The sequence below is a fragment of the Schistocerca piceifrons genome, unplaced genomic scaffold (genome assembly GCF_021461385.2).
Source record: "Schistocerca piceifrons isolate TAMUIC-IGC-003096 unplaced genomic scaffold, iqSchPice1.1 HiC_scaffold_655, whole genome shotgun sequence".
NCBI classification, from domain to species: Eukaryota; Metazoa; Arthropoda; class Insecta; order Orthoptera; family Acrididae; genus Schistocerca; species Schistocerca piceifrons.
Genome location: NW_025728900.1, coordinates 1 through 21,198, shown reverse-complemented (window position 1 = coordinate 21,198; position 21,198 = coordinate 1). Strand labels below are relative to the sequence as shown.

At 51.7% G+C, this 21,198-nt stretch overlaps 43 non-coding genes across 43 annotated transcripts; 28 read left to right on the top strand and 15 right to left on the bottom strand.

Annotated features, from left to right (window-relative positions):
- Positions 1 to 198: 198 nt before the first annotated feature.
- Positions 199 to 272, bottom strand: Trnap-agg. The gene has a single exon. It is a non-coding gene; the product is annotated as a tRNA-Pro (tRNA).
- A 379-nt stretch (positions 273 to 651) lies between these two features.
- Positions 652 to 724, top strand: Trnav-cac. Its single transcript has one exon. It is a non-coding gene; the product is annotated as a tRNA-Val (tRNA).
- A 158-nt stretch (positions 725 to 882) lies between these two features.
- On the top strand, positions 883 to 955 carry Trnav-aac. Its single transcript has one exon. It is a non-coding gene; the product is annotated as a tRNA-Val (tRNA).
- Positions 956 to 1,678: 723 nt separating this feature from the next.
- On the bottom strand, positions 1,679 to 1,752 carry Trnap-agg. Its single transcript has one exon. It is a non-coding gene; the product is annotated as a tRNA-Pro (tRNA).
- Positions 1,753 to 2,131: 379 nt separating this feature from the next.
- On the top strand, positions 2,132 to 2,204 carry Trnav-cac. The gene has a single exon. It is a non-coding gene; the product is annotated as a tRNA-Val (tRNA).
- Positions 2,205 to 2,362: 158 nt separating this feature from the next.
- Trnav-aac lies at positions 2,363 to 2,435 on the top strand. Its single transcript has one exon. It is a non-coding gene; the product is annotated as a tRNA-Val (tRNA).
- Positions 2,436 to 3,157: 722 nt separating this feature from the next.
- Positions 3,158 to 3,231, bottom strand: Trnap-agg. Its single transcript has one exon. It is a non-coding gene; the product is annotated as a tRNA-Pro (tRNA).
- Positions 3,232 to 3,610: 379 nt separating this feature from the next.
- Positions 3,611 to 3,683, top strand: Trnav-cac. The gene has a single exon. It is a non-coding gene; the product is annotated as a tRNA-Val (tRNA).
- Positions 3,684 to 3,841: 158 nt separating this feature from the next.
- Trnav-aac lies at positions 3,842 to 3,914 on the top strand. The gene has a single exon. It is a non-coding gene; the product is annotated as a tRNA-Val (tRNA).
- A 723-nt stretch (positions 3,915 to 4,637) lies between these two features.
- Trnap-agg lies at positions 4,638 to 4,711 on the bottom strand. Its single transcript has one exon. It is a non-coding gene; the product is annotated as a tRNA-Pro (tRNA).
- A 379-nt stretch (positions 4,712 to 5,090) lies between these two features.
- Trnav-cac lies at positions 5,091 to 5,163 on the top strand. Its single transcript has one exon. It is a non-coding gene; the product is annotated as a tRNA-Val (tRNA).
- Positions 5,164 to 5,321: 158 nt separating this feature from the next.
- On the top strand, positions 5,322 to 5,394 carry Trnav-aac. Its single transcript has one exon. It is a non-coding gene; the product is annotated as a tRNA-Val (tRNA).
- Positions 5,395 to 6,117: 723 nt separating this feature from the next.
- Positions 6,118 to 6,191, bottom strand: Trnap-agg. The gene has a single exon. It is a non-coding gene; the product is annotated as a tRNA-Pro (tRNA).
- A 379-nt stretch (positions 6,192 to 6,570) lies between these two features.
- On the top strand, positions 6,571 to 6,643 carry Trnav-cac. The gene has a single exon. It is a non-coding gene; the product is annotated as a tRNA-Val (tRNA).
- A 158-nt stretch (positions 6,644 to 6,801) lies between these two features.
- Trnav-aac lies at positions 6,802 to 6,874 on the top strand. Its single transcript has one exon. It is a non-coding gene; the product is annotated as a tRNA-Val (tRNA).
- A 722-nt stretch (positions 6,875 to 7,596) lies between these two features.
- On the bottom strand, positions 7,597 to 7,670 carry Trnap-agg. The gene has a single exon. It is a non-coding gene; the product is annotated as a tRNA-Pro (tRNA).
- A 379-nt stretch (positions 7,671 to 8,049) lies between these two features.
- On the top strand, positions 8,050 to 8,122 carry Trnav-cac. Its single transcript has one exon. It is a non-coding gene; the product is annotated as a tRNA-Val (tRNA).
- A 158-nt stretch (positions 8,123 to 8,280) lies between these two features.
- Trnav-aac lies at positions 8,281 to 8,353 on the top strand. The gene has a single exon. It is a non-coding gene; the product is annotated as a tRNA-Val (tRNA).
- Positions 8,354 to 9,076: 723 nt separating this feature from the next.
- Trnap-agg lies at positions 9,077 to 9,150 on the bottom strand. Its single transcript has one exon. It is a non-coding gene; the product is annotated as a tRNA-Pro (tRNA).
- Positions 9,151 to 9,529: 379 nt separating this feature from the next.
- Trnav-cac lies at positions 9,530 to 9,602 on the top strand. Its single transcript has one exon. It is a non-coding gene; the product is annotated as a tRNA-Val (tRNA).
- A 158-nt stretch (positions 9,603 to 9,760) lies between these two features.
- Positions 9,761 to 9,833, top strand: Trnav-aac. Its single transcript has one exon. It is a non-coding gene; the product is annotated as a tRNA-Val (tRNA).
- Positions 9,834 to 10,555: 722 nt separating this feature from the next.
- On the bottom strand, positions 10,556 to 10,629 carry Trnap-agg. The gene has a single exon. It is a non-coding gene; the product is annotated as a tRNA-Pro (tRNA).
- A 379-nt stretch (positions 10,630 to 11,008) lies between these two features.
- Trnav-cac lies at positions 11,009 to 11,081 on the top strand. The gene has a single exon. It is a non-coding gene; the product is annotated as a tRNA-Val (tRNA).
- A 158-nt stretch (positions 11,082 to 11,239) lies between these two features.
- Trnav-aac lies at positions 11,240 to 11,312 on the top strand. The gene has a single exon. It is a non-coding gene; the product is annotated as a tRNA-Val (tRNA).
- Positions 11,313 to 12,035: 723 nt separating this feature from the next.
- On the bottom strand, positions 12,036 to 12,109 carry Trnap-agg. The gene has a single exon. It is a non-coding gene; the product is annotated as a tRNA-Pro (tRNA).
- A 379-nt stretch (positions 12,110 to 12,488) lies between these two features.
- Positions 12,489 to 12,561, top strand: Trnav-cac. Its single transcript has one exon. It is a non-coding gene; the product is annotated as a tRNA-Val (tRNA).
- Positions 12,562 to 12,719: 158 nt separating this feature from the next.
- Trnav-aac lies at positions 12,720 to 12,792 on the top strand. Its single transcript has one exon. It is a non-coding gene; the product is annotated as a tRNA-Val (tRNA).
- A 722-nt stretch (positions 12,793 to 13,514) lies between these two features.
- On the bottom strand, positions 13,515 to 13,588 carry Trnap-agg. The gene has a single exon. It is a non-coding gene; the product is annotated as a tRNA-Pro (tRNA).
- Positions 13,589 to 13,967: 379 nt separating this feature from the next.
- On the top strand, positions 13,968 to 14,040 carry Trnav-cac. The gene has a single exon. It is a non-coding gene; the product is annotated as a tRNA-Val (tRNA).
- Positions 14,041 to 14,198: 158 nt separating this feature from the next.
- Trnav-aac lies at positions 14,199 to 14,271 on the top strand. The gene has a single exon. It is a non-coding gene; the product is annotated as a tRNA-Val (tRNA).
- A 724-nt stretch (positions 14,272 to 14,995) lies between these two features.
- Trnap-agg lies at positions 14,996 to 15,069 on the bottom strand. Its single transcript has one exon. It is a non-coding gene; the product is annotated as a tRNA-Pro (tRNA).
- Positions 15,070 to 15,448: 379 nt separating this feature from the next.
- On the top strand, positions 15,449 to 15,521 carry Trnav-cac. The gene has a single exon. It is a non-coding gene; the product is annotated as a tRNA-Val (tRNA).
- Positions 15,522 to 15,679: 158 nt separating this feature from the next.
- Positions 15,680 to 15,752, top strand: Trnav-aac. The gene has a single exon. It is a non-coding gene; the product is annotated as a tRNA-Val (tRNA).
- Positions 15,753 to 16,476: 724 nt separating this feature from the next.
- Positions 16,477 to 16,550, bottom strand: Trnap-agg. The gene has a single exon. It is a non-coding gene; the product is annotated as a tRNA-Pro (tRNA).
- Positions 16,551 to 16,929: 379 nt separating this feature from the next.
- Trnav-cac lies at positions 16,930 to 17,002 on the top strand. The gene has a single exon. It is a non-coding gene; the product is annotated as a tRNA-Val (tRNA).
- A 158-nt stretch (positions 17,003 to 17,160) lies between these two features.
- On the top strand, positions 17,161 to 17,233 carry Trnav-aac. The gene has a single exon. It is a non-coding gene; the product is annotated as a tRNA-Val (tRNA).
- Positions 17,234 to 17,955: 722 nt separating this feature from the next.
- On the bottom strand, positions 17,956 to 18,029 carry Trnap-agg. Its single transcript has one exon. It is a non-coding gene; the product is annotated as a tRNA-Pro (tRNA).
- Positions 18,030 to 18,408: 379 nt separating this feature from the next.
- Trnav-cac lies at positions 18,409 to 18,481 on the top strand. The gene has a single exon. It is a non-coding gene; the product is annotated as a tRNA-Val (tRNA).
- Positions 18,482 to 18,639: 158 nt separating this feature from the next.
- On the top strand, positions 18,640 to 18,712 carry Trnav-aac. Its single transcript has one exon. It is a non-coding gene; the product is annotated as a tRNA-Val (tRNA).
- Positions 18,713 to 19,434: 722 nt separating this feature from the next.
- Positions 19,435 to 19,508, bottom strand: Trnap-agg. The gene has a single exon. It is a non-coding gene; the product is annotated as a tRNA-Pro (tRNA).
- Positions 19,509 to 19,887: 379 nt separating this feature from the next.
- Positions 19,888 to 19,960, top strand: Trnav-cac. The gene has a single exon. It is a non-coding gene; the product is annotated as a tRNA-Val (tRNA).
- A 158-nt stretch (positions 19,961 to 20,118) lies between these two features.
- On the top strand, positions 20,119 to 20,191 carry Trnav-aac. Its single transcript has one exon. It is a non-coding gene; the product is annotated as a tRNA-Val (tRNA).
- A 725-nt stretch (positions 20,192 to 20,916) lies between these two features.
- Trnap-agg lies at positions 20,917 to 20,989 on the bottom strand. Its single transcript has one exon. It is a non-coding gene; the product is annotated as a tRNA-Pro (tRNA).
- Positions 20,990 to 21,198: the final 209 nt, after the last annotated feature.

The window sequence follows — 21,198 nt, the reverse complement described above, 5'->3', positions numbered from 1 at the left end:
TCCGGTACCGGGAATCGAACCCGCGCCTCCTGGGTGAGAGCCAGGTACCCTAGCCACTTTTTTTTTTTTTATTTTTTTTTTTAACGCGTCGGACCAGAGTGTCAATTGCTCACATCGAATAAGAAGTTCATTTGATATTGACGGCGAGCTTTTTGCGCTGACTCAGCCACTGACGTGCGATCAGTTTGCACAAAACGCTAGGGCTCGTCCGGGATTTGAACCCGGGACCTCCTGCACCCTAAGCAGGAATCATACCCCTAGACCAACGAGCGCTGTGACACGGTGATTGCCAATTATTCCAATCCCTCGATGTCGTCCAGGGTGCCCTGGAAGTCTCGTGTACGCTGGCGGGATGGGGGCGGCCTTCCTGGGCTGTCGGTACCTTCATGTAGAGCTGCCGCTGGGCTCGCACTGCTTGCTGCTGAGAAAGTGATTGCTTTGCTGATATGACTCGCAATAACGACTGCGCGAAACGCCGCTATCTCGTTAGGGGTGCTACGGCAGACACCCTCTCGAGCACCCCGAAGACTTCTTGAGCCCTCGGCTGTGATGGGTTCCAGGCTGACAAAAGATCTGTCGTGTGTGCATTCGCCGACGATAGAAAGGCTGAGGCAAGTTTGAGTGAAAAAGGATGGACTCGTCGTGTCCGTCGTTTCCGTAGTGTAGCGGTTATCACGTCTGCTTCACACGCAGAAGGTCCCCGGTTCGATCCCGGGCGGGAACAGTATTTTCCTGCCTATGTCGTATTGTCCTCCAATGAGCCACTTCGTGTGTGGATCTGCCGCACGTCCCTTCGTTTTGCAAGTACCACATTTATTGAATTTTTTAGTTACGATGGCAACATCACTACAAGTTGTCTGTGCAGTACGGTGCACACAAGCAGTTTCCGTGGTGTAGCGGTTATCACGTCTGCCTAACACGCAGAAGGTCCCCGGTTCGATCCCGGGCGGAAACACTTTTTCATCACTTTAAGCAAGACTTACTAACATGCATCTGCTACCACCTGTACCCGAAACCTTCGTAATCGCCTTCACGCGTCGGACCAGAGTGTCAATTGCTCACGTCGAATAAGAAATTCGTTTGATATTGACGGCGAGCTTTTTGCGCTGACTCAGCCACTGACGTGCGATCAGTTTGCACAAAACGCGTTGGCTCGTCCGGGATTTGAACCCGGGACCTCCTGCACCCTAAGCAGGAATTATACCCATTTTTTTTTTTTTTTTTTTGAACCTGTCTCCACTGTTAGGACACTAAGCAGTGTGGTTAGCTGCATTCAACCCCCGTGGCAATGTCTTGCAGTCCTCCAGCTTTGTTGACCACAGTTAGGTGCCTCGATAAGAGGTGGACAGGTGTCGCATCGCTCTCGCCGTCACTTGTTACCACGAATCGTACTTAACGTAGTTTTCTGCAAGCGTCAGCGTAGCGTCAGTCGAGCTAAGTCGGGCCAAGTCGCATAAGAGGAGCAACAAAATGCGCATTTCCGGTACCGGGAATCGAACCCGCGCCTCCTGGGTGAGAGCCAGGTACCCTAGCCACTTTTTTTTTTTTTATTTTTTTTTTTTAACGCGTCGGACCAGAGTGTCAATTGCTCACATCGAATAAGAAGTTCATTTGATATTGACGGCGAGCTTTTTGCGCTGACTCAGCCACTGACGTGCGATCAGTTTGCACAAAACGCTAGGGCTCGTCCGGGATTTGAACCCGGGACCTCCTGCACCCTAAGCAGGAATCATACCCCTAGACCAACGAGCGCTGTGACACGGTGATTGCCAATTATTCCAATCCCTCGATGTCGTCCAGGGTGCCCTGGAAGTCTCGTGTACGCTGGCGGGATGGGGGCGGCCTTCCTGGGCTGTCGGTACCTTCATGTAGAGCTGCCGCTGGGCTCGCACTGCTTGCTGCTGAGAAAGTGATTGCTTTGCTGATATGACTCGCAATAACGACTGCGCGAAACGCCGCTATCTCGTTAGGGGTGCTACGGCAGACACCCTCTCGAGCACCCCGAAGACTTCTTGAGCCCTCGGCTGTGATGGGTTCCAGGCTGACAAAAGATCTGTCGTGTGTGCATTCGCCGACGATAGAAAGGCTGAGGCAAGTTTGAGTGAAAAAGGATGGACTCGTCGTGTCCGTCGTTTCCGTAGTGTAGCGGTTATCACGTCTGCTTCACACGCAGAAGGTCCCCGGTTCGATCCCGGGCGGGAACAGTATTTTCCTGCCTATGTCGTATTGTCCTCCAATGAGCCACTTCGTGTGTGGATCTGCCGCACGTCCCTTCGTTTTGCAAGTACCACATTTATTGAATTTTTTAGTTACGATGGCAACATCACTACAAGTTGTCTGTGCAGTACGGTGCACACAAGCAGTTTCCGTGGTGTAGCGGTTATCACGTCTGCCTAACACGCAGAAGGTCCCCGGTTCGATCCCGGGCGGAAACACTTTTTCATCACTTTAAGCAAGACTTACTAACATGCATCTGCTACCACCTGTACCCGAAACCTTCGTAATCGCCTTCACGCGTCGGACCAGAGTGTCAATTGCTCACGTCGAATAAGAAATTCGTTTGATATTGACGGCGAGCTTTTTGCGCTGACTCAGCCACTGACGTGCGATCAGTTTGCACAAAACGCGTTGGCTCGTCCGGGATTTGAACCCGGGACCTCCTGCACCCTAAGCAGGAATTATACCCATTTTTTTTTTTTTTTTTTTGAACCTGTCTCCACTGTTAGGACACTAAGCAGTGTGGTTAGCTGCATTCAACCCCCGTGGCAATGTCTTGCAGTCCTCCAGCTTTGTTGACCACAGTTAGGTGCCTCGATAAGAGGTGGACAGGTGTCGCATCGCTCTCGCCGTCACTTGTTACCACGAATCGTACTTAACGTAGTTTTCTGCAAGCGTCAGCGTAGCGTCAGTCGAGCTAAGTCGGGCCAAGTCGCATAAGAGGAGCAACAAAATGCGCATTTCCGGTACCGGGAATCGAACCCGCGCCTCCTGGGTGAGAGCCAGGTACCCTAGCCACTTTTTTTTTTTTTATTTTTTTTTTTAACGCGTCGGACCAGAGTGTCAATTGCTCACATCGAATAAGAAGTTCATTTGATATTGACGGCGAGCTTTTTGCGCTGACTCAGCCACTGACGTGCGATCAGTTTGCACAAAACGCTAGGGCTCGTCCGGGATTTGAACCCGGGACCTCCTGCACCCTAAGCAGGAATCATACCCCTAGACCAACGAGCGCTGTGACACGGTGATTGCCAATTATTCCAATCCCTCGATGTCGTCCAGGGTGCCCTGGAAGTCTCGTGTACGCTGGCGGGATGGGGGCGGCCTTCCTGGGCTGTCGGTACCTTCATGTAGAGCTGCCGCTGGGCTCGCACTGCTTGCTGCTGAGAAAGTGATTGCTTTGCTGATATGACTCGCAATAACGACTGCGCGAAACGCCGCTATCTCGTTAGGGGTGCTACGGCAGACACCCTCTCGAGCACCCCGAAGACTTCTTGAGCCCTCGGCTGTGATGGGTTCCAGGCTGACAAAAGATCTGTCGTGTGTGCATTCGCCGACGATAGAAAGGCTGAGGCAAGTTTGAGTGAAAAAGGATGGACTCGTCGTGTCCGTCGTTTCCGTAGTGTAGCGGTTATCACGTCTGCTTCACACGCAGAAGGTCCCCGGTTCGATCCCGGGCGGGAACAGTATTTTCCTGCCTATGTCGTATTGTCCTCCAATGAGCCACTTCGTGTGTGGATCTGCCGCACGTCCCTTCGTTTTGCAAGTACCACATTTATTGAATTTTTTAGTTACGATGGCAACATCACTACAAGTTGTCTGTGCAGTACGGTGCACACAAGCAGTTTCCGTGGTGTAGCGGTTATCACGTCTGCCTAACACGCAGAAGGTCCCCGGTTCGATCCCGGGCGGAAACACTTTTTCATCACTTTAAGCAAGACTTACTAACATGCATCTGCTACCACCTGTACCCGAAACCTTCGTAATCGCCTTCACGCGTCGGACCAGAGTGTCAATTGCTCACGTCGAATAAGAAATTCGTTTGATATTGACGGCGAGCTTTTTGCGCTGACTCAGCCACTGACGTGCGATCAGTTTGCACAAAACGCGTTGGCTCGTCCGGGATTTGAACCCGGGACCTCCTGCACCCTAAGCAGGAATTATACCCATTTTTTTTTTTTTTTTTTTGAACCTGTCTCCACTGTTAGGACACTAAGCAGTGTGGTTAGCTGCATTCAACCCCCGTGGCAATGTCTTGCAGTCCTCCAGCTTTGTTGACCACAGTTAGGTGCCTCGATAAGAGGTGGACAGGTGTCGCATCGCTCTCGCCGTCACTTGTTACCACGAATCGTACTTAACGTAGTTTTCTGCAAGCGTCAGCGTAGCGTCAGTCGAGCTAAGTCGGGCCAAGTCGCATAAGAGGAGCAACAAAATGCGCATTTCCGGTACCGGGAATCGAACCCGCGCCTCCTGGGTGAGAGCCAGGTACCCTAGCCACTTTTTTTTTATTTATTTTTTTTTTTTAACGCGTCGGACCAGAGTGTCAATTGCTCACATCGAATAAGAAGTTCATTTGATATTGACGGCGAGCTTTTTGCGCTGACTCAGCCACTGACGTGCGATCAGTTTGCACAAAACGCTAGGGCTCGTCCGGGATTTGAACCCGGGACCTCCTGCACCCTAAGCAGGAATCATACCCCTAGACCAACGAGCGCTGTGACACGGTGATTGCCAATTATTCCAATCCCTCGATGTCGTCCAGGGTGCCCTGGAAGTCTCGTGTACGCTGGCGGGATGGGGGCGGCCTTCCTGGGCTGTCGGTACCTTCATGTAGAGCTGCCGCTGGGCTCGCACTGCTTGCTGCTGAGAAAGTGATTGCTTTGCTGATATGACTCGCAATAACGACTGCGCGAAACGCCGCTATCTCGTTAGGGGTGCTACGGCAGACACCCTCTCGAGCACCCCGAAGACTTCTTGAGCCCTCGGCTGTGATGGGTTCCAGGCTGACAAAAGATCTGTCGTGTGTGCATTCGCCGACGATAGAAAGGCTGAGGCAAGTTTGAGTGAAAAAGGATGGACTCGTCGTGTCCGTCGTTTCCGTAGTGTAGCGGTTATCACGTCTGCTTCACACGCAGAAGGTCCCCGGTTCGATCCCGGGCGGGAACAGTATTTTCCTGCCTATGTCGTATTGTCCTCCAATGAGCCACTTCGTGTGTGGATCTGCCGCACGTCCCTTCGTTTTGCAAGTACCACATTTATTGAATTTTTTAGTTACGATGGCAACATCACTACAAGTTGTCTGTGCAGTACGGTGCACACAAGCAGTTTCCGTGGTGTAGCGGTTATCACGTCTGCCTAACACGCAGAAGGTCCCCGGTTCGATCCCGGGCGGAAACACTTTTTCATCACTTTAAGCAAGACTTACTAACATGCATCTGCTACCACCTGTACCCGAAACCTTCGTAATCGCCTTCACGCGTCGGACCAGAGTGTCAATTGCTCACGTCGAATAAGAAATTCGTTTGATATTGACGGCGAGCTTTTTGCGCTGACTCAGCCACTGACGTGCGATCAGTTTGCACAAAACGCGTTGGCTCGTCCGGGATTTGAACCCGGGACCTCCTGCACCCTAAGCAGGAATTATACCCATTTTTTTTTTTTTTTTTTTTGAACCTGTCTCCACTGTTAGGACACTAAGCAGTGTGGTTAGCTGCATTCAACCCCCGTGGCAATGTCTTGCAGTCCTCCAGCTTTGTTGACCACAGTTAGGTGCCTCGATAAGAGGTGGACAGGTGTCGCATCGCTCTCGCCGTCACTTGTTACCACGAATCGTACTTAACGTAGTTTTCTGCAAGCGTCAGCGTAGCGTCAGTCGAGCTAAGTCGGGCCAAGTCGCATAAGAGGAGCAACAAAATGCGCATTTCCGGTACCGGGAATCGAACCCGCGCCTCCTGGGTGAGAGCCAGGTACCCTAGCCACTTTGTTTTTTTTTATTTTTTTTTTTAACGCGTCGGACCAGAGTGTCAATTGCTCACATCGAATAAGAAGTTCATTTGATATTGACGGCGAGCTTTTTGCGCTGACTCAGCCACTGACGTGCGATCAGTTTGCACAAAACGCTAGGGCTCGTCCGGGATTTGAACCCGGGACCTCCTGCACCCTAAGCAGGAATCATACCCCTAGACCAACGAGCGCTGTGACACGGTGATTGCCAATTATTCCAATCCCTCGATGTCGTCCAGGGTGCCCTGGAAGTCTCGTGTACGCTGGCGGGATGGGGGCGGCCTTCCTGGGCTGTCGGTACCTTCATGTAGAGCTGCCGCTGGGCTCGCACTGCTTGCTGCTGAGAAAGTGATTGCTTTGCTGATATGACTCGCAATAACGACTGCGCGAAACGCCGCTATCTCGTTAGGGGTGCTACGGCAGACACCCTCTCGAGCACCCCGAAGACTTCTTGAGCCCTCGGCTGTGATGGGTTCCAGGCTGACAAAAGATCTGTCGTGTGTGCATTCGCCGACGATAGAAAGGCTGAGGCAAGTTTGAGTGAAAAAGGATGGACTCGTCGTGTCCGTCGTTTCCGTAGTGTAGCGGTTATCACGTCTGCTTCACACGCAGAAGGTCCCCGGTTCGATCCCGGGCGGGAACAGTATTTTCCTGCCTATGTCGTATTGTCCTCCAATGAGCCACTTCGTGTGTGGATCTGCCGCACGTCCCTTCGTTTTGCAAGTACCACATTTATTGAATTTTTTAGTTACGATGGCAACATCACTACAAGTTGTCTGTGCAGTACGGTGCACACAAGCAGTTTCCGTGGTGTAGCGGTTATCACGTCTGCCTAACACGCAGAAGGTCCCCGGTTCGATCCCGGGCGGAAACACTTTTTCATCACTTTAAGCAAGACTTACTAACATGCATCTGCTACCACCTGTACCCGAAACCTTCGTAATCGCCTTCACGCGTCGGACCAGAGTGTCAATTGCTCACGTCGAATAAGAAATTCGTTTGATATTGACGGCGAGCTTTTTGCGCTGACTCAGCCACTGACGTGCGATCAGTTTGCACAAAACGCGTTGGCTCGTCCGGGATTTGAACCCGGGACCTCCTGCACCCTAAGCAGGAATTATACCCATTTTTTTTTTTTTTTTTTTGAACCTGTCTCCACTGTTAGGACACTAAGCAGTGTGGTTAGCTGCATTCAACCCCCGTGGCAATGTCTTGCAGTCCTCCAGCTTTGTTGACCACAGTTAGGTGCCTCGATAAGAGGTGGACAGGTGTCGCATCGCTCTCGCCGTCACTTGTTACCACGAATCGTACTTAACGTAGTTTTCTGCAAGCGTCAGCGTAGCGTCAGTCGAGCTAAGTCGGGCCAAGTCGCATAAGAGGAGCAACAAAATGCGCATTTCCGGTACCGGGAATCGAACCCGCGCCTCCTGGGTGAGAGCCAGGTACCCTAGCCACTTTGTTTTTTTTTATTTTTTTTTTTAACGCGTCGGACCAGAGTGTCAATTGCTCACATCGAATAAGAAGTTCATTTGATATTGACGGCGAGCTTTTTGCGCTGACTCAGCCACTGACGTGCGATCAGTTTGCACAAAACGCTAGGGCTCGTCCGGGATTTGAACCCGGGACCTCCTGCACCCTAAGCAGGAATCATACCCCTAGACCAACGAGCGCTGTGACACGGTGATTGCCAATTATTCCAATCCCTCGATGTCGTCCAGGGTGCCCTGGAAGTCTCGTGTACGCTGGCGGGATGGGGGCGGCCTTCCTGGGCTGTCGGTACCTTCATGTAGAGCTGCCGCTGGGCTCGCACTGCTTGCTGCTGAGAAAGTGATTGCTTTGCTGATATGACTCGCAATAACGACTGCGCGAAACGCCGCTATCTCGTTAGGGGTGCTACGGCAGACACCCTCTCGAGCACCCCGAAGACTTCTTGAGCCCTCGGCTGTGATGGGTTCCAGGCTGACAAAAGATCTGTCGTGTGTGCATTCGCCGACGATAGAAAGGCTGAGGCAAGTTTGAGTGAAAAAGGATGGACTCGTCGTGTCCGTCGTTTCCGTAGTGTAGCGGTTATCACGTCTGCTTCACACGCAGAAGGTCCCCGGTTCGATCCCGGGCGGGAACAGTATTTTCCTGCCTATGTCGTATTGTCCTCCAATGAGCCACTTCGTGTGTGGATCTGCCGCACGTCCCTTCGTTTTGCAAGTACCACATTTATTGAATTTTTTAGTTACGATGGCAACATCACTACAAGTTGTCTGTGCAGTACGGTGCACACAAGCAGTTTCCGTGGTGTAGCGGTTATCACGTCTGCCTAACACGCAGAAGGTCCCCGGTTCGATCCCGGGCGGAAACACTTTTTCATCACTTTAAGCAAGACTTACTAACATGCATCTGCTACCACCTGTACCCGAAACCTTCGTAATCGCCTTCACGCGTCGGACCAGAGTGTCAATTGCTCACGTCGAATAAGAAATTCGTTTGATATTGACGGCGAGCTTTTTGCGCTGACTCAGCCACTGACGTGCGATCAGTTTGCACAAAACGCGTTGGCTCGTCCGGGATTTGAACCCGGGACCTGCTGCACCCTAAGCAGGAATTATACCCATTTTTTTTTTTTTTTTTTTGAACCTGTCTCCACTGTTAGGACACTAAGCAGTGTGGTTAGCTGCATTCAACCCCCGTGGCAATGTCTTGCAGTCCTCCAGCTTTGTTGACCACAGTTAGGTGCCTCGATAAGAGGTGGACAGGTGTCGCATCGCTCTCGCCGTCACTTGTTACCACGAATCGTACTTAACGTAGTTTTCTGCAAGCGTCAGCGTAGCGTCAGTCGAGCTAAGTCGGGCCAAGTCGCATAAGAGGAGCAACAAAATGCGCATTTCCGGTACCGGGAATCGAACCCGCGCCTCCTGGGTGAGAGCCAGGTACCCTAGCCACTTTTTTTTTTTTTATTTTTTTTTTTTAACGCGTCGGACCAGAGTGTCAATTGCTCACATCGAATAAGAAGTTCATTTGATATTGACGGCGAGCTTTTTGCGCTGACTCAGCCACTGACGTGCGATCAGTTTGCACAAAACGCTAGGGCTCGTCCGGGATTTGAACCCGGGACCTCCTGCACCCTAAGCAGGAATCATACCCCTAGACCAACGAGCGCTGTGACACGGTGATTGCCAATTATTCCAATCCCTCGATGTCGTCCAGGGTGCCCTGGAAGTCTCGTGTACGCTGGCGGGATGGGGGCGGCCTTCCTGGGCTGTCGGTACCTTCATGTAGAGCTGCCGCTGGGCTCGCACTGCTTGCTGCTGAGAAAGTGATTGCTTTGCTGATATGACTCGCAATAACGACTGCGCGAAACGCCGCTATCTCGTTAGGGGTGCTACGGCAGACACCCTCTCGAGCACCCCGAAGACTTCTTGAGCCCTCGGCTGTGATGGGTTCCAGGCTGACAAAAGATCTGTCGTGTGTGCATTCGCCGACGATAGAAAGGCTGAGGCAAGTTTGAGTGAAAAAGGATGGACTCGTCGTGTCCGTCGTTTCCGTAGTGTAGCGGTTATCACGTCTGCTTCACACGCAGAAGGTCCCCGGTTCGATCCCGGGCGGGAACAGTATTTTCCTGCCTATGTCGTATTGTCCTCCAATGAGCCACTTCGTGTGTGGATCTGCCGCACGTCCCTTCGTTTTGCAAGTACCACATTTATTGAATTTTTTAGTTACGATGGCAACATCACTACAAGTTGTCTGTGCAGTACGGTGCACACAAGCAGTTTCCGTGGTGTAGCGGTTATCACGTCTGCCTAACACGCAGAAGGTCCCCGGTTCGATCCCGGGCGGAAACACTTTTTCATCACTTTAAGCAAGACTTACTAACATGCATCTGCTACCACCTGTACCCGAAACCTTCGTAATCGCCTTCACGCGTCGGACCAGAGTGTCAATTGCTCACGTCGAATAAGAAATTCGTTTGATATTGACGGCGAGCTTTTTGCGCTGACTCAGCCACTGACGTGCGATCAGTTTGCACAAAACGCGTTGGCTCGTCCGGGATTTGAACCCGGGACCTCCTGCACCCTAAGCAGGAATTATACCCATTTTTTTTTTTTTTTTTTTGAACCTGTCTCCACTGTTAGGACACTAAGCAGTGTGGTTAGCTGCATTCAACCCCCGTGGCAATGTCTTGCAGTCCTCCAGCTTTGTTGACCACAGTTAGGTGCCTCGATAAGAGGTGGACAGGTGTCGCATCGCTCTCGCCGTCACTTGTTACCACGAATCGTACTTAACGTAGTTTTCTGCAAGCGTCAGCGTAGCGTCAGTCGAGCTAAGTCGGGCCAAGTCGCATAAGAGGAGCAACAAAATGCGCATTTCCGGTACCGGGAATCGAACCCGCGCCTCCTGGGTGAGAGCCAGGTACCCTAGCCACTTTGTTTTTTTTTATTTTTTTTTTTAACGCGTCGGACCAGAGTGTCAATTGCTCACATCGAATAAGAAGTTCATTTGATATTGACGGCGAGCTTTTTGCGCTGACTCAGCCACTGACGTGCGATCAGTTTGCACAAAACGCTAGGGCTCGTCCGGGATTTGAACCCGGGACCTCCTGCACCCTAAGCAGGAATCATACCCCTAGACCAACGAGCGCTGTGACACGGTGATTGCCAATTATTCCAATCCCTCGATGTCGTCCAGGGTGCCCTGGAAGTCTCGTGTACGCTGGCGGGATGGGGGCGGCCTTCCTGGGCTGTCGGTACCTTCATGTAGAGCTGCCGCTGGGCTCGCACTGCTTGCTGCTGAGAAAGTGATTGCTTTGCTGATATGACTCGCAATAACGACTGCGCGAAACGCCGCTATCTCGTTAGGGGTGCTACGGCAGACACCCTCTCGAGCACCCCGAAGACTTCTTGAGCCCTCGGCTGTGATGGGTTCCAGGCTGACAAAAGATCTGTCGTGTGTGCATTCGCCGACGATAGAAAGGCTGAGGCAAGTTTGAGTGAAAAAGGATGGACTCGTCGTGTCCGTCGTTTCCGTAGTGTAGCGGTTATCACGTCTGCTTCACACGCAGAAGGTCCCCGGTTCGATCCCGGGCGGGAACAGTATTTTCCTGCCTATGTCGTATTGTCCTCCAATGAGCCACTTCGTGTGTGGATCTGCCGCACGTCCCTTCGTTTTGCAAGTACCACATTTATTGAATTTTTTAGTTACGATGGCAACATCACTACAAGTTGTCTGTGCAGTACGGTGCACACAAGCAGTTTCCGTGGTGTAGCGGTTATCACGTCTGCCTAACACGCAGAAGGTCCCCGGTTCGATCCCGGGCGGAAACACTTTTTCATCACTTTAAGCAAGACTTACTAACATGCATCTGCTACCACCTGTACCCGAAACCTTCGTAATCGCCTTCACGCGTCGGACCAGAGTGTCAATTGCTCACGTCGAATAAGAAATTCGTTTGATATTGACGGCGAGCTTTTTGCGCTGACTCAGCCACTGACGTGCGATCAGTTTGCACAAAACGCGTTGGCTCGTCCGGGATTTGAACCCGGGACCTCCTGCACCCTAAGCAGGAATTATACCCATTTTTTTTTTTTTTTTTTTGAACCTGTCTCCACTGTTAGGACACTAAGCAGTGTGGTTAGCTGCATTCAACCCCCGTGGCAATGTCTTGCAGTCCTCCAGCTTTGTTGACCACAGTTAGGTGCCTCGATAAGAGGTGGACAGGTGTCGCATCGCTCTCGCCGTCACTTGTTACCACGAATCGTACTTAACGTAGTTTTCTGCAAGCGTCAGCGTAGCGTCAGTCGAGCTAAGTCGGGCCAAGTCGCATAAGAGGAGCAACAAAATGCGCATTTCCGGTACCGGGAATCGAACCCGCGCCTCCTGGGTGAGAGCCAGGTACCCTAGCCACTTTTTTTTTTTTTATTTTTTTTTTTTAACGCGTCGGACCAGAGTGTCAATTGCTCACATCGAATAAGAAGTTCATTTGATATTGACGGCGAGCTTTTTGCGCTGACTCAGCCACTGACGTGCGATCAGTTTGCACAAAACGCTAGGGCTCGTCCGGGATTTGAACCCGGGACCTCCTGCACCCTAAGCAGGAATCATACCCCTAGACCAACGAGCGCTGTGACACGGTGATTGCCAATTATTCCAATCCCTCGATGTCGTCCAGGGTGCCCTGGAAGTCTCGTGTACGCTGGCGGGATGGGGGCGGCCTTCCTGGGCTGTCGGTACCTTCATGTAGAGCTGCCGCTGGGCTCGCACTGCTTGCTGCTGAGAAAGTGATTGCTTTGCTGATATGACTCGCAATAACGACTGCGCGAAACGCCGCTATCTCGTTAGGGGTGCTACGGCAGACACCCTCTCGAGCACCCCGAAGACTTCTTGAGCCCTCGGCTGTGATGGGTTCCAGGCTGACAAAAGATCTGTCGTGTGTGCATTCGCCGACGATAGAAAGGCTGAGGCAAGTTTGAGTGAAAAAGGATGGACTCGTCGTGTCCGTCGTTTCCGTAGTGTAGCGGTTATCACGTCTGCTTCACACGCAGAAGGTCCCCGGTTCGATCCCGGGCGGGAACAGTATTTTCCTGCCTATGTCGTATTGTCCTCCAATGAGCCACTTCGTGTGTGGATCTGCCGCACGTCCCTTCGTTTTGCAAGTACCACATTTATTGAATTTTTTAGTTACGATGGCAACATCACTACAAGTTGTCTGTGCAGTACGGTGCACACAAGCAGTTTCCGTGGTGTAGCGGTTATCACGTCTGCCTAACACGCAGAAGGTCCCCGGTTCGATCCCGGGCGGAAACACTTTTTCATCACTTTAAGCAAGACTTACTAACATGCATCTGCTACCACCTGTACCCGAAACCTTCGTAATCGCCTTCACGCGTCGGACCAGAGTGTCAATTGCTCACGTCGAATAAGAAATTCGTTTGATATTGACGGCGAGCTTTTTGCGCTGACTCAGCCACTGACGTGCGATCAGTTTGCACAAAACGCGTTGGCTCGTCCGGGATTTGAACCCGGGACCTCCTGCACCCTAAGCAGGAATTATACCCATTTTTTTTTTTTTTTTTTTGAACCTGTCTCCACTGTTAGGACACTAAGCAGTGTGGTTAGCTGCATTCAACCCCCGTGGCAATGTCTTGCAGTCCTCCAGCTTTGTTGACCACAGTTAGGTGCCTCGATAAGAGGTGGACAGGTGTCGCATCGCTCTCGCCGTCACTTGTTACCACGAATCGTACTTAACGTAGTTTTCTGCAAGCGTCAGCGTAGCGTCAGTCGAGCTAAGTCGGGCCAAGTCGCATAAGAGGAGCAACAAAATGCGCATTTCCGGTACCGGGAATCGAACCCGCGCCTCCTGGGTGAGAGCCAGGTACCCTAGCCACTTTGTTTTTTTTTATTTTTTTTTTTAACGCGTCGGACCAGAGTGTCAATTGCTCACATCGAATAAGAAGTTCATTTGATATTGACGGCGAGCTTTTTGCGCTGACTCAGCCACTGACGTGCGATCAGTTTGCACAAAACGCTAGGGCTCGTCCGGGATTTGAACCCGGGACCTCCTGCACCCTAAGCAGGAATCATACCCCTAGACCAACGAGCGCTGTGACACGGTGATTGCCAATTATTCCAATCCCTCGATGTCGTCCAGGGTGCCCTGGAAGTCTCGTGTACGCTGGCGGGATGGGGGCGGCCTTCCTGGGCTGTCGGTACCTTCATGTAGAGCTGCCGCTGGGCTCGCACTGCTTGCTGCTGAGAAAGTGATTGCTTTGCTGATATGACTCGCAATAACGACTGCGCGAAACGCCGCTATCTCGTTAGGGGTGCTACGGCAGACACCCTCTCGAGCACCCCGAAGACTTCTTGAGCCCTCGGCTGTGATGGGTTCCAGGCTGACAAAAGATCTGTCGTGTGTGCATTCGCCGACGATAGAAAGGCTGAGGCAAGTTTGAGTGAAAAAGGATGGACTCGTCGTGTCCGTCGTTTCCGTAGTGTAGCGGTTATCACGTCTGCTTCACACGCAGAAGGTCCCCGGTTCGATCCCGGGCGGGAACAGTATTTTCCTGCCTATGTCGTATTGTCCTCCAATGAGCCACTTCGTGTGTGGATCTGCCGCACGTCCCTTCGTTTTGCAAGTACCACATTTATTGAATTTTTTAGTTACGATGGCAACATCACTACAAGTTGTCTGTGCAGTACGGTGCACACAAGCAGTTTCCGTGGTGTAGCGGTTATCACGTCTGCCTAACACGCAGAAGGTCCCCGGTTCGATCCCGGGCGGAAACACTTTTTCATCACTTTAAGCAAGACTTACTAACATGCATCTGCTACCACCTGTACCCGAAACCTTCGTAATCGCCTTCACGCGTCGGACCAGAGTGTCAATTGCTCACGTCGAATAAGAAATTCGTTTGATATTGACGGCGAGCTTTTTGCGCTGACTCAGCCACTGACGTGCGATCAGTTTGCACAAAACGCGTTGGCTCGTCCGGGATTTGAACCCGGGACCTCCTGCACCCTAAGCAGGAATTATACCCATTTTTTTTTTTTTTTTTTTTGAACCTGTCTCCACTGTTAGGACACTAAGCAGTGTGGTTAGCTGCATTCAACCCCCGTGGCAATGTCTTGCAGTCCTCCAGCTTTGTTGACCACAGTTAGGTGCCTCGATAAGAGGTGGACAGGTGTCGCATCGCTCTCGCCGTCACTTGTTACCACGAATCGTACTTAACGTAGTTTTCTGCAAGCGTCAGCGTAGCGTCAGTCGAGCTAAGTCGGGCCAAGTCGCATAAGAGGAGCAACAAAATGCGCATTTCCGGTACCGGGAATCGAACCCGCGCCTCCTGGGTGAGAGCCAGGTACCCTAGCCACTTTTTTTTTTTTTATTTTTTTTTTTTAACGCGTCGGACCAGAGTGTCAATTGCTCACATCGAATAAGAAGTTCATTTGATATTGACGGCGAGCTTTTTGCGCTGACTCAGCCACTGACGTGCGATCAGTTTGCACAAAACGCTAGGGCTCGTCCGGGATTTGAACCCGGGACCTCCTGCACCCTAAGCAGGAATCATACCCCTAGACCAACGAGCGCTGTGACACGGTGATTGCCAATTATTCCAATCCCTCGATGTCGTCCAGGGTGCCCTGGAAGTCTCGTGTACGCTGGCGGGATGGGGGCGGCCTTCCTGGGCTGTCGGTACCTTCATGTAGAGCTGCCGCTGGGCTCGCACTGCTTGCTGCTGAGAAAGTGATTGCTTTGCTGATATGACTCGCAATAACGACTGCGCGAAACGCCGCTATCTCGTTAGGGGTGCTACGGCAGACACCCTCTCGAGCACCCCGAAGACTTCTTGAGCCCTCGGCTGTGATGGGTTCCAGGCTGACAAAAGATCTGTCGTGTGTGCATTCGCCGACGATAGAAAGGCTGAGGCAAGTTTGAGTGAAAAAGGATGGACTCGTCGTGTCCGTCGTTTCCGTAGTGTAGCGGTTATCACGTCTGCTTCACACGCAGAAGGTCCCCGGTTCGATCCCGGGCGGGAACAGTATTTTCCTGCCTATGTCGTATTGTCCTCCAATGAGCCACTTCGTGTGTGGATCTGCCGCACGTCCCTTCGTTTTGCAAGTACCACATTTATTGAATTTTTTAGTTACGATGGCAACATCACTACAAGTTGTCTGTGCAGTACGGTGCACACAAGCAGTTTCCGTGGTGTAGCGGTTATCACGTCTGCCTAACACGCAGAAGGTCCCCGGTTCGATCCCGGGCGGAAACACTTTTTCATCACTTTAAGCAAGACTTACTAACATGCATCTGCTACCACCTGTACCCGAAACCTTCGTAATCGCCTTCACGCGTCGGACCAGAGTGTCAATTGCTCACGTCGAATAAGAAATTCGTTTGATATTGACGGCGAGCTTTTTGCGCTGACTCAGCCACTGACGTGCGATCAGTTTGCACAAAACGCGTTGGCTCGTCCGGGATTTGAACCCGGGACCTCCTGCACCCTAAGCAGGAATTATACCCATTTTTTTTTTTTTTTTTTTGAACCTGTCTCCACTGTTAGGACACTAAGCAGTGTGGTTAGCTGCATTCAACCCCCGTGGCAATGTCTTGCAGTCCTCCAGCTTTGTTGACCACAGTTAGGTGCCTCGATAAGAGGTGGACAGGTGTCGCATCGCTCTCGCCGTCACTTGTTACCACGAATCGTACTTAACGTAGTTTTCTGCAAGCGTCAGCGTAGCGTCAGTCGAGCTAAGTCGGGCCAAGTCGCATAAGAGGAGCAACAAAATGCGCATTTCCGGTACCGGGAATCGAACCCGCGCCTCCTGGGTGAGAGCCAGGTACCCTAGCCACTTTTTTTTTTTTTATTTTTTTTTTTTTAACGCGTCGGACCAGAGTGTCAATTGCTCACATCGAATAAGAAGTTCATTTGATATTGACGGCGAGCTTTTTGCGCTGACTCAGCCACTGACGTGCGATCAGTTTGCACAAAACGCTAGGGCTCGTCCGGGATTTGAACCCGGGACCTCCTGCACCCTAAGCAGGAATCATACCCCTAGACCAACGAGCGCTGTGACACGGTGATTGCCAATTATTCCAATCCCTCGATGTCGTCCAGGGTGCCCTGGAAGTCTCGTGTACGCTGGCGGGATGGGGGCGGCCTTCCTGGGCTGTCGGTACCTTCATGTAGAGCTGCCGCTGGGCTCGCACTGCTTGCTGCTGAGAAAGTGATTGCTTTGCTGATATGACTCGCAATAACGACTGCGCGAAACGCCGCTATCTCGTTAGGGGTGCTACGGCAGACACCCTCTCGAGCACCCCGAAGACTTCTTGAGCCCTCGGCTGTGATGGGTTCCAGGCTGACAAAAGATCTGTCGTGTGTGCATTCGCCGACGATAGAAAGGCTGAGGCAAGTTTGAGTGAAAAAGGATGGACTCGTCGTGTCCGTCGTTTCCGTAGTGTAGCGGTTATCACGTCTGCTTCACACGCAGAAGGTCCCCGGTTCGATCCCGGGCGGGAACAGTATTTTCCTGCCTATGTCGTATTGTCCTCCAATGAGCCACTTCGTGTGTGGATCTGCCGCACGTCCCTTCGTTTTGCAAGTACCACATTTATTGAATTTTTTAGTTACGATGGCAACATCACTACAAGTTGTCTGTGCAGTACGGTGCACACAAGCAGTTTCCGTGGTGTAGCGGTTATCACGTCTGCCTAACACGCAGAAGGTCCCCGGTTCGATCCCGGGCGGAAACACTTTTTCATCACTTTAAGCAAGACTTACTAACATGCATCTGCTACCACCTGTACCCGAAACCTTCGTAATCGCCTTCACGCGTCGGACCAGAGTGTCAATTGCTCACGTCGAATAAGAAATTCGTTTGATATTGACGGCGAGCTTTTTGCGCTGACTCAGCCACTGACGTGCGATCAGTTTGCACAAAACGCGTTGGCTCGTCCGGGATTTGAACCCGGGACCTCCTGCACCCTAAGCAGGAATTATACCCATTTTTTTTTTTTTTTTTTTGAACCTGTCTCCACTGTTAGGACACTAAGCAGTGTGGTTAGCTGCATTCAACCCCCGTGGCAATGTCTTGCAGTCCTCCAGCTTTGTTGACCACAGTTAGGTGCCTCGATAAGAGGTGGACAGGTGTCGCATCGCTCTCGCCGTCACTTGTTACCACGAATCGTACTTAACGTAGTTTTCTGCAAGCGTCAGCGTAGCGTCAGTCGAGCTAAGTCGGGCCAAGTCGCATAAGAGGAGCAACAAAATGCGCATTTCCGGTACCGGGAATCGAACCCGCGCCTCCTGGGTGAGAGCCAGGTACCCTAGCCACTTTTTTTTTTTTTATTTTTTTTTTTAACGCGTCGGACCAGAGTGTCAATTGCTCACATCGAATAAGAAGTTCATTTGATATTGACGGCGAGCTTTTTGCGCTGACTCAGCCACTGACGTGCGATCAGTTTGCACAAAACGCTAGGGCTCGTCCGGGATTTGAACCCGGGACCTCCTGCACCCTAAGCAGGAATCATACCCCTAGACCAACGAGCGCTGTGACACGGTGATTGCCAATTATTCCAATCCCTCGATGTCGTCCAGGGTGCCCTGGAAGTCTCGTGTACGCTGGCGGGATGGGGGCGGCCTTCCTGGGCTGTCGGTACCTTCATGTAGAGCTGCCGCTGGGCTCGCACTGCTTGCTGCTGAGAAAGTGATTGCTTTGCTGATATGACTCGCAATAACGACTGCGCGAAACGCCGCTATCTCGTTAGGGGTGCTACGGCAGACACCCTCTCGAGCACCCCGAAGACTTCTTGAGCCCTCGGCTGTGATGGGTTCCAGGCTGACAAAAGATCTGTCGTGTGTGCATTCGCCGACGATAGAAAGGCTGAGGCAAGTTTGAGTGAAAAAGGATGGACTCGTCGTGTCCGTCGTTTCCGTAGTGTAGCGGTTATCACGTCTGCTTCACACGCAGAAGGTCCCCGGTTCGATCCCGGGCGGGAACAGTATTTTCCTGCCTATGTCGTATTGTCCTCCAATGAGCCACTTCGTGTGTGGATCTGCCGCACGTCCCTTCGTTTTGCAAGTACCACATTTATTGAATTTTTTAGTTACGATGGCAACATCACTACAAGTTGTCTGTGCAGTACGGTGCACACAAGCAGTTTCCGTGGTGTAGCGGTTATCACGTCTGCCTAACACGCAGAAGGTCCCCGGTTCGATCCCGGGCGGAAACACTTTTTCATCACTTTAAGCAAGACTTACTAACATGCATCTGCTACCACCTGTACCCGAAACCTTCGTAATCGCCTTCACGCGTCGGACCAGAGTGTCAATTGCTCACGTCGAATAAGAAATTCGTTTGATATTGACGGCGAGCTTTTTGCGCTGACTCAGCCACTGACGTGCGATCAGTTTGCACAAAACGCGTTGGCTCGTCCGGGATTTGAACCCGGGACCTCCTGCACCCTAAGCAGGAATTATACCCATTTTTTTTTTTTTTTTTTGAACCTGTCTCCACTGTTAGGACACTAAGCAGTGTGGTTAGCTGCATTCAACCCCCGTGGCAATGTCTTGCAGTCCTCCAGCTTTGTTGACCACAGTTAGGTGCCTCGATAAGAGGTGGACAGGTGTCGCATCGCTCTCGCCGTCACTTGTTACCACGAATCGTACTTAACGTAGTTTTCTGCAAGCGTCAGCGTAGCGTCAGTCGAGCTAAGTCGGGCCAAGTCGCATAAGAGGAGCAACAAAATGCGCATTTCCGGTACCGGGAATCGAACCCGCGCCTCCTGGGTGAGAGCCAGGTACCCTAGCCACTTTTTTTTTTTTTATTTTTTTTTTTTAACGCGTCGGACCAGAGTGTCAATTGCTCACATCGAATAAGAAGTTCATTTGATATTGACGGCGAGCTTTTTGCGCTGACTCAGCCACTGACGTGCGATCAGTTTGCACAAAACGCTAGGGCTCGTCCGGGATTTGAACCCGGGACCTCCTGCACCCTAAGCAGGAATCATACCCCTAGACCAACGAGCGCTGTGACACGGTGATTGCCAATTATTCCAATCCCTCGATGTCGTCCAGGGTGCCCTGGAAGTCTCGTGTACGCTGGCGGGATGGGGGCGGCCTTCCTGGGCTGTCGGTACCTTCATGTAGAGCTGCCGCTGGGCTCGCACTGCTTGCTGCTGAGAAAGTGATTGCTTTGCTGATATGACTCGCAATAACGACTGCGCGAAACGCCGCTATCTCGTTAGGGGTGCTACGGCAGACACCCTCTCGAGCACCCCGAAGACTTCTTGAGCCCTCGGCTGTGATGGGTTCCAGGCTGACAAAAGATCTGTCGTGTGTGCATTCGCCGACGATAGAAAGGCTGAGGCAAGTTTGAGTGAAAAAGGATGGACTCGTCGTGTCCGTCGTTTCCGTAGTGTAGCGGTTATCACGTCTGCTTCACACGCAGAAGGTCCCCGGTTCGATCCCGGGCGGGAACAGTATTTTCCTGCCTATGTCGTATTGTCCTCCAATGAGCCACTTCGTGTGTGGATCTGCCGCACGTCCCTTCGTTTTGCAAGTACCACATTTATTGAATTTTTTAGTTACGATGGCAACATCACTACAAGTTGTCTGTGCAGTACGGTGCACACAAGCAGTTTCCGTGGTGTAGCGGTTATCACGTCTGCCTAACACGCAGAAGGTCCCCGGTTCGATCCCGGGCGGAAACACTTTTTCATCACTTTAAGCAAGACTTACTAACATGCATCTGCTACCACCTGTACCCGAAACCTTCGTAATCGCCTTCACGCGTCGGACCAGAGTGTCAATTGCTCACGTCGAATAAGAAATTCGTTTGATATTGACGGCGAGCTTTTTGCGCTGACTCAGCCACTGACGTGCGATCAGTTTGCACAAAACGCGTTGGCTCGTCCGGGATTTGAACCCGGGACCTCCTGCACCCTAAGCAGGAATTATACCCATTTTTTTTTTTTTTTTTTTTGAACCTGTCTCCACTGTTAGGACACTAAGCAGTGTGGTTAGCTGCATTCAACCCCCCGTGGCAATGTCTTGCAGTCCTCCAGCTTTGTTGACCACAGTTAGGTGCCTCGATAAGAGGTGGACAGGTGTCGCATCGCTCTCGCCGTCACTTGTTACCCACGAATCGTACTTAACGTAGTTTTCTGCAAGCGTCAGCGTAGCGTCAGTCGAGCTAAGTCGGGCCAAGTCGCATAAGAGGAGCAACAAAATGCGCATTTCCGGTACCGGGAATCGAACCCGCGCCTCCTGGGTGAGAGCCAGGTACCCTAGCCACTTTTTTTTTTTTTATTTTTTTTTTTAACGCGTCGGACCAGAGTGTCAATTGCTCACATCGAATAAGAAGTTCATTTGATATTGACGGCGAGCTTTTTGCGCTGACTCAGCCACTGACGTGCGATCAGTTTGCACAAAACGCTAGGGCTCGTCCGGGATTTGAACCCGGACCTCCTGCACCCTAAGCAGGAATCATACCCCTAGACCAACGAGCGCTGTGACACGGTGATTGCCAATTATTCCAATCCCTCGATGTCGTCCCAGGGTGCCCTGGAAGTCTCGTGTACGCTGGCGGGATGGGGGCGGCCTTCCTGGGCTGTCGGTACCTTCATGTAGAGCTGCCGCTGGGCTCGCACTGCTTGCTGCTGAGAAAGTGATTGCTTTGCTGATATGACTCGCAATAACGACTGCGCGAAACGCCGCT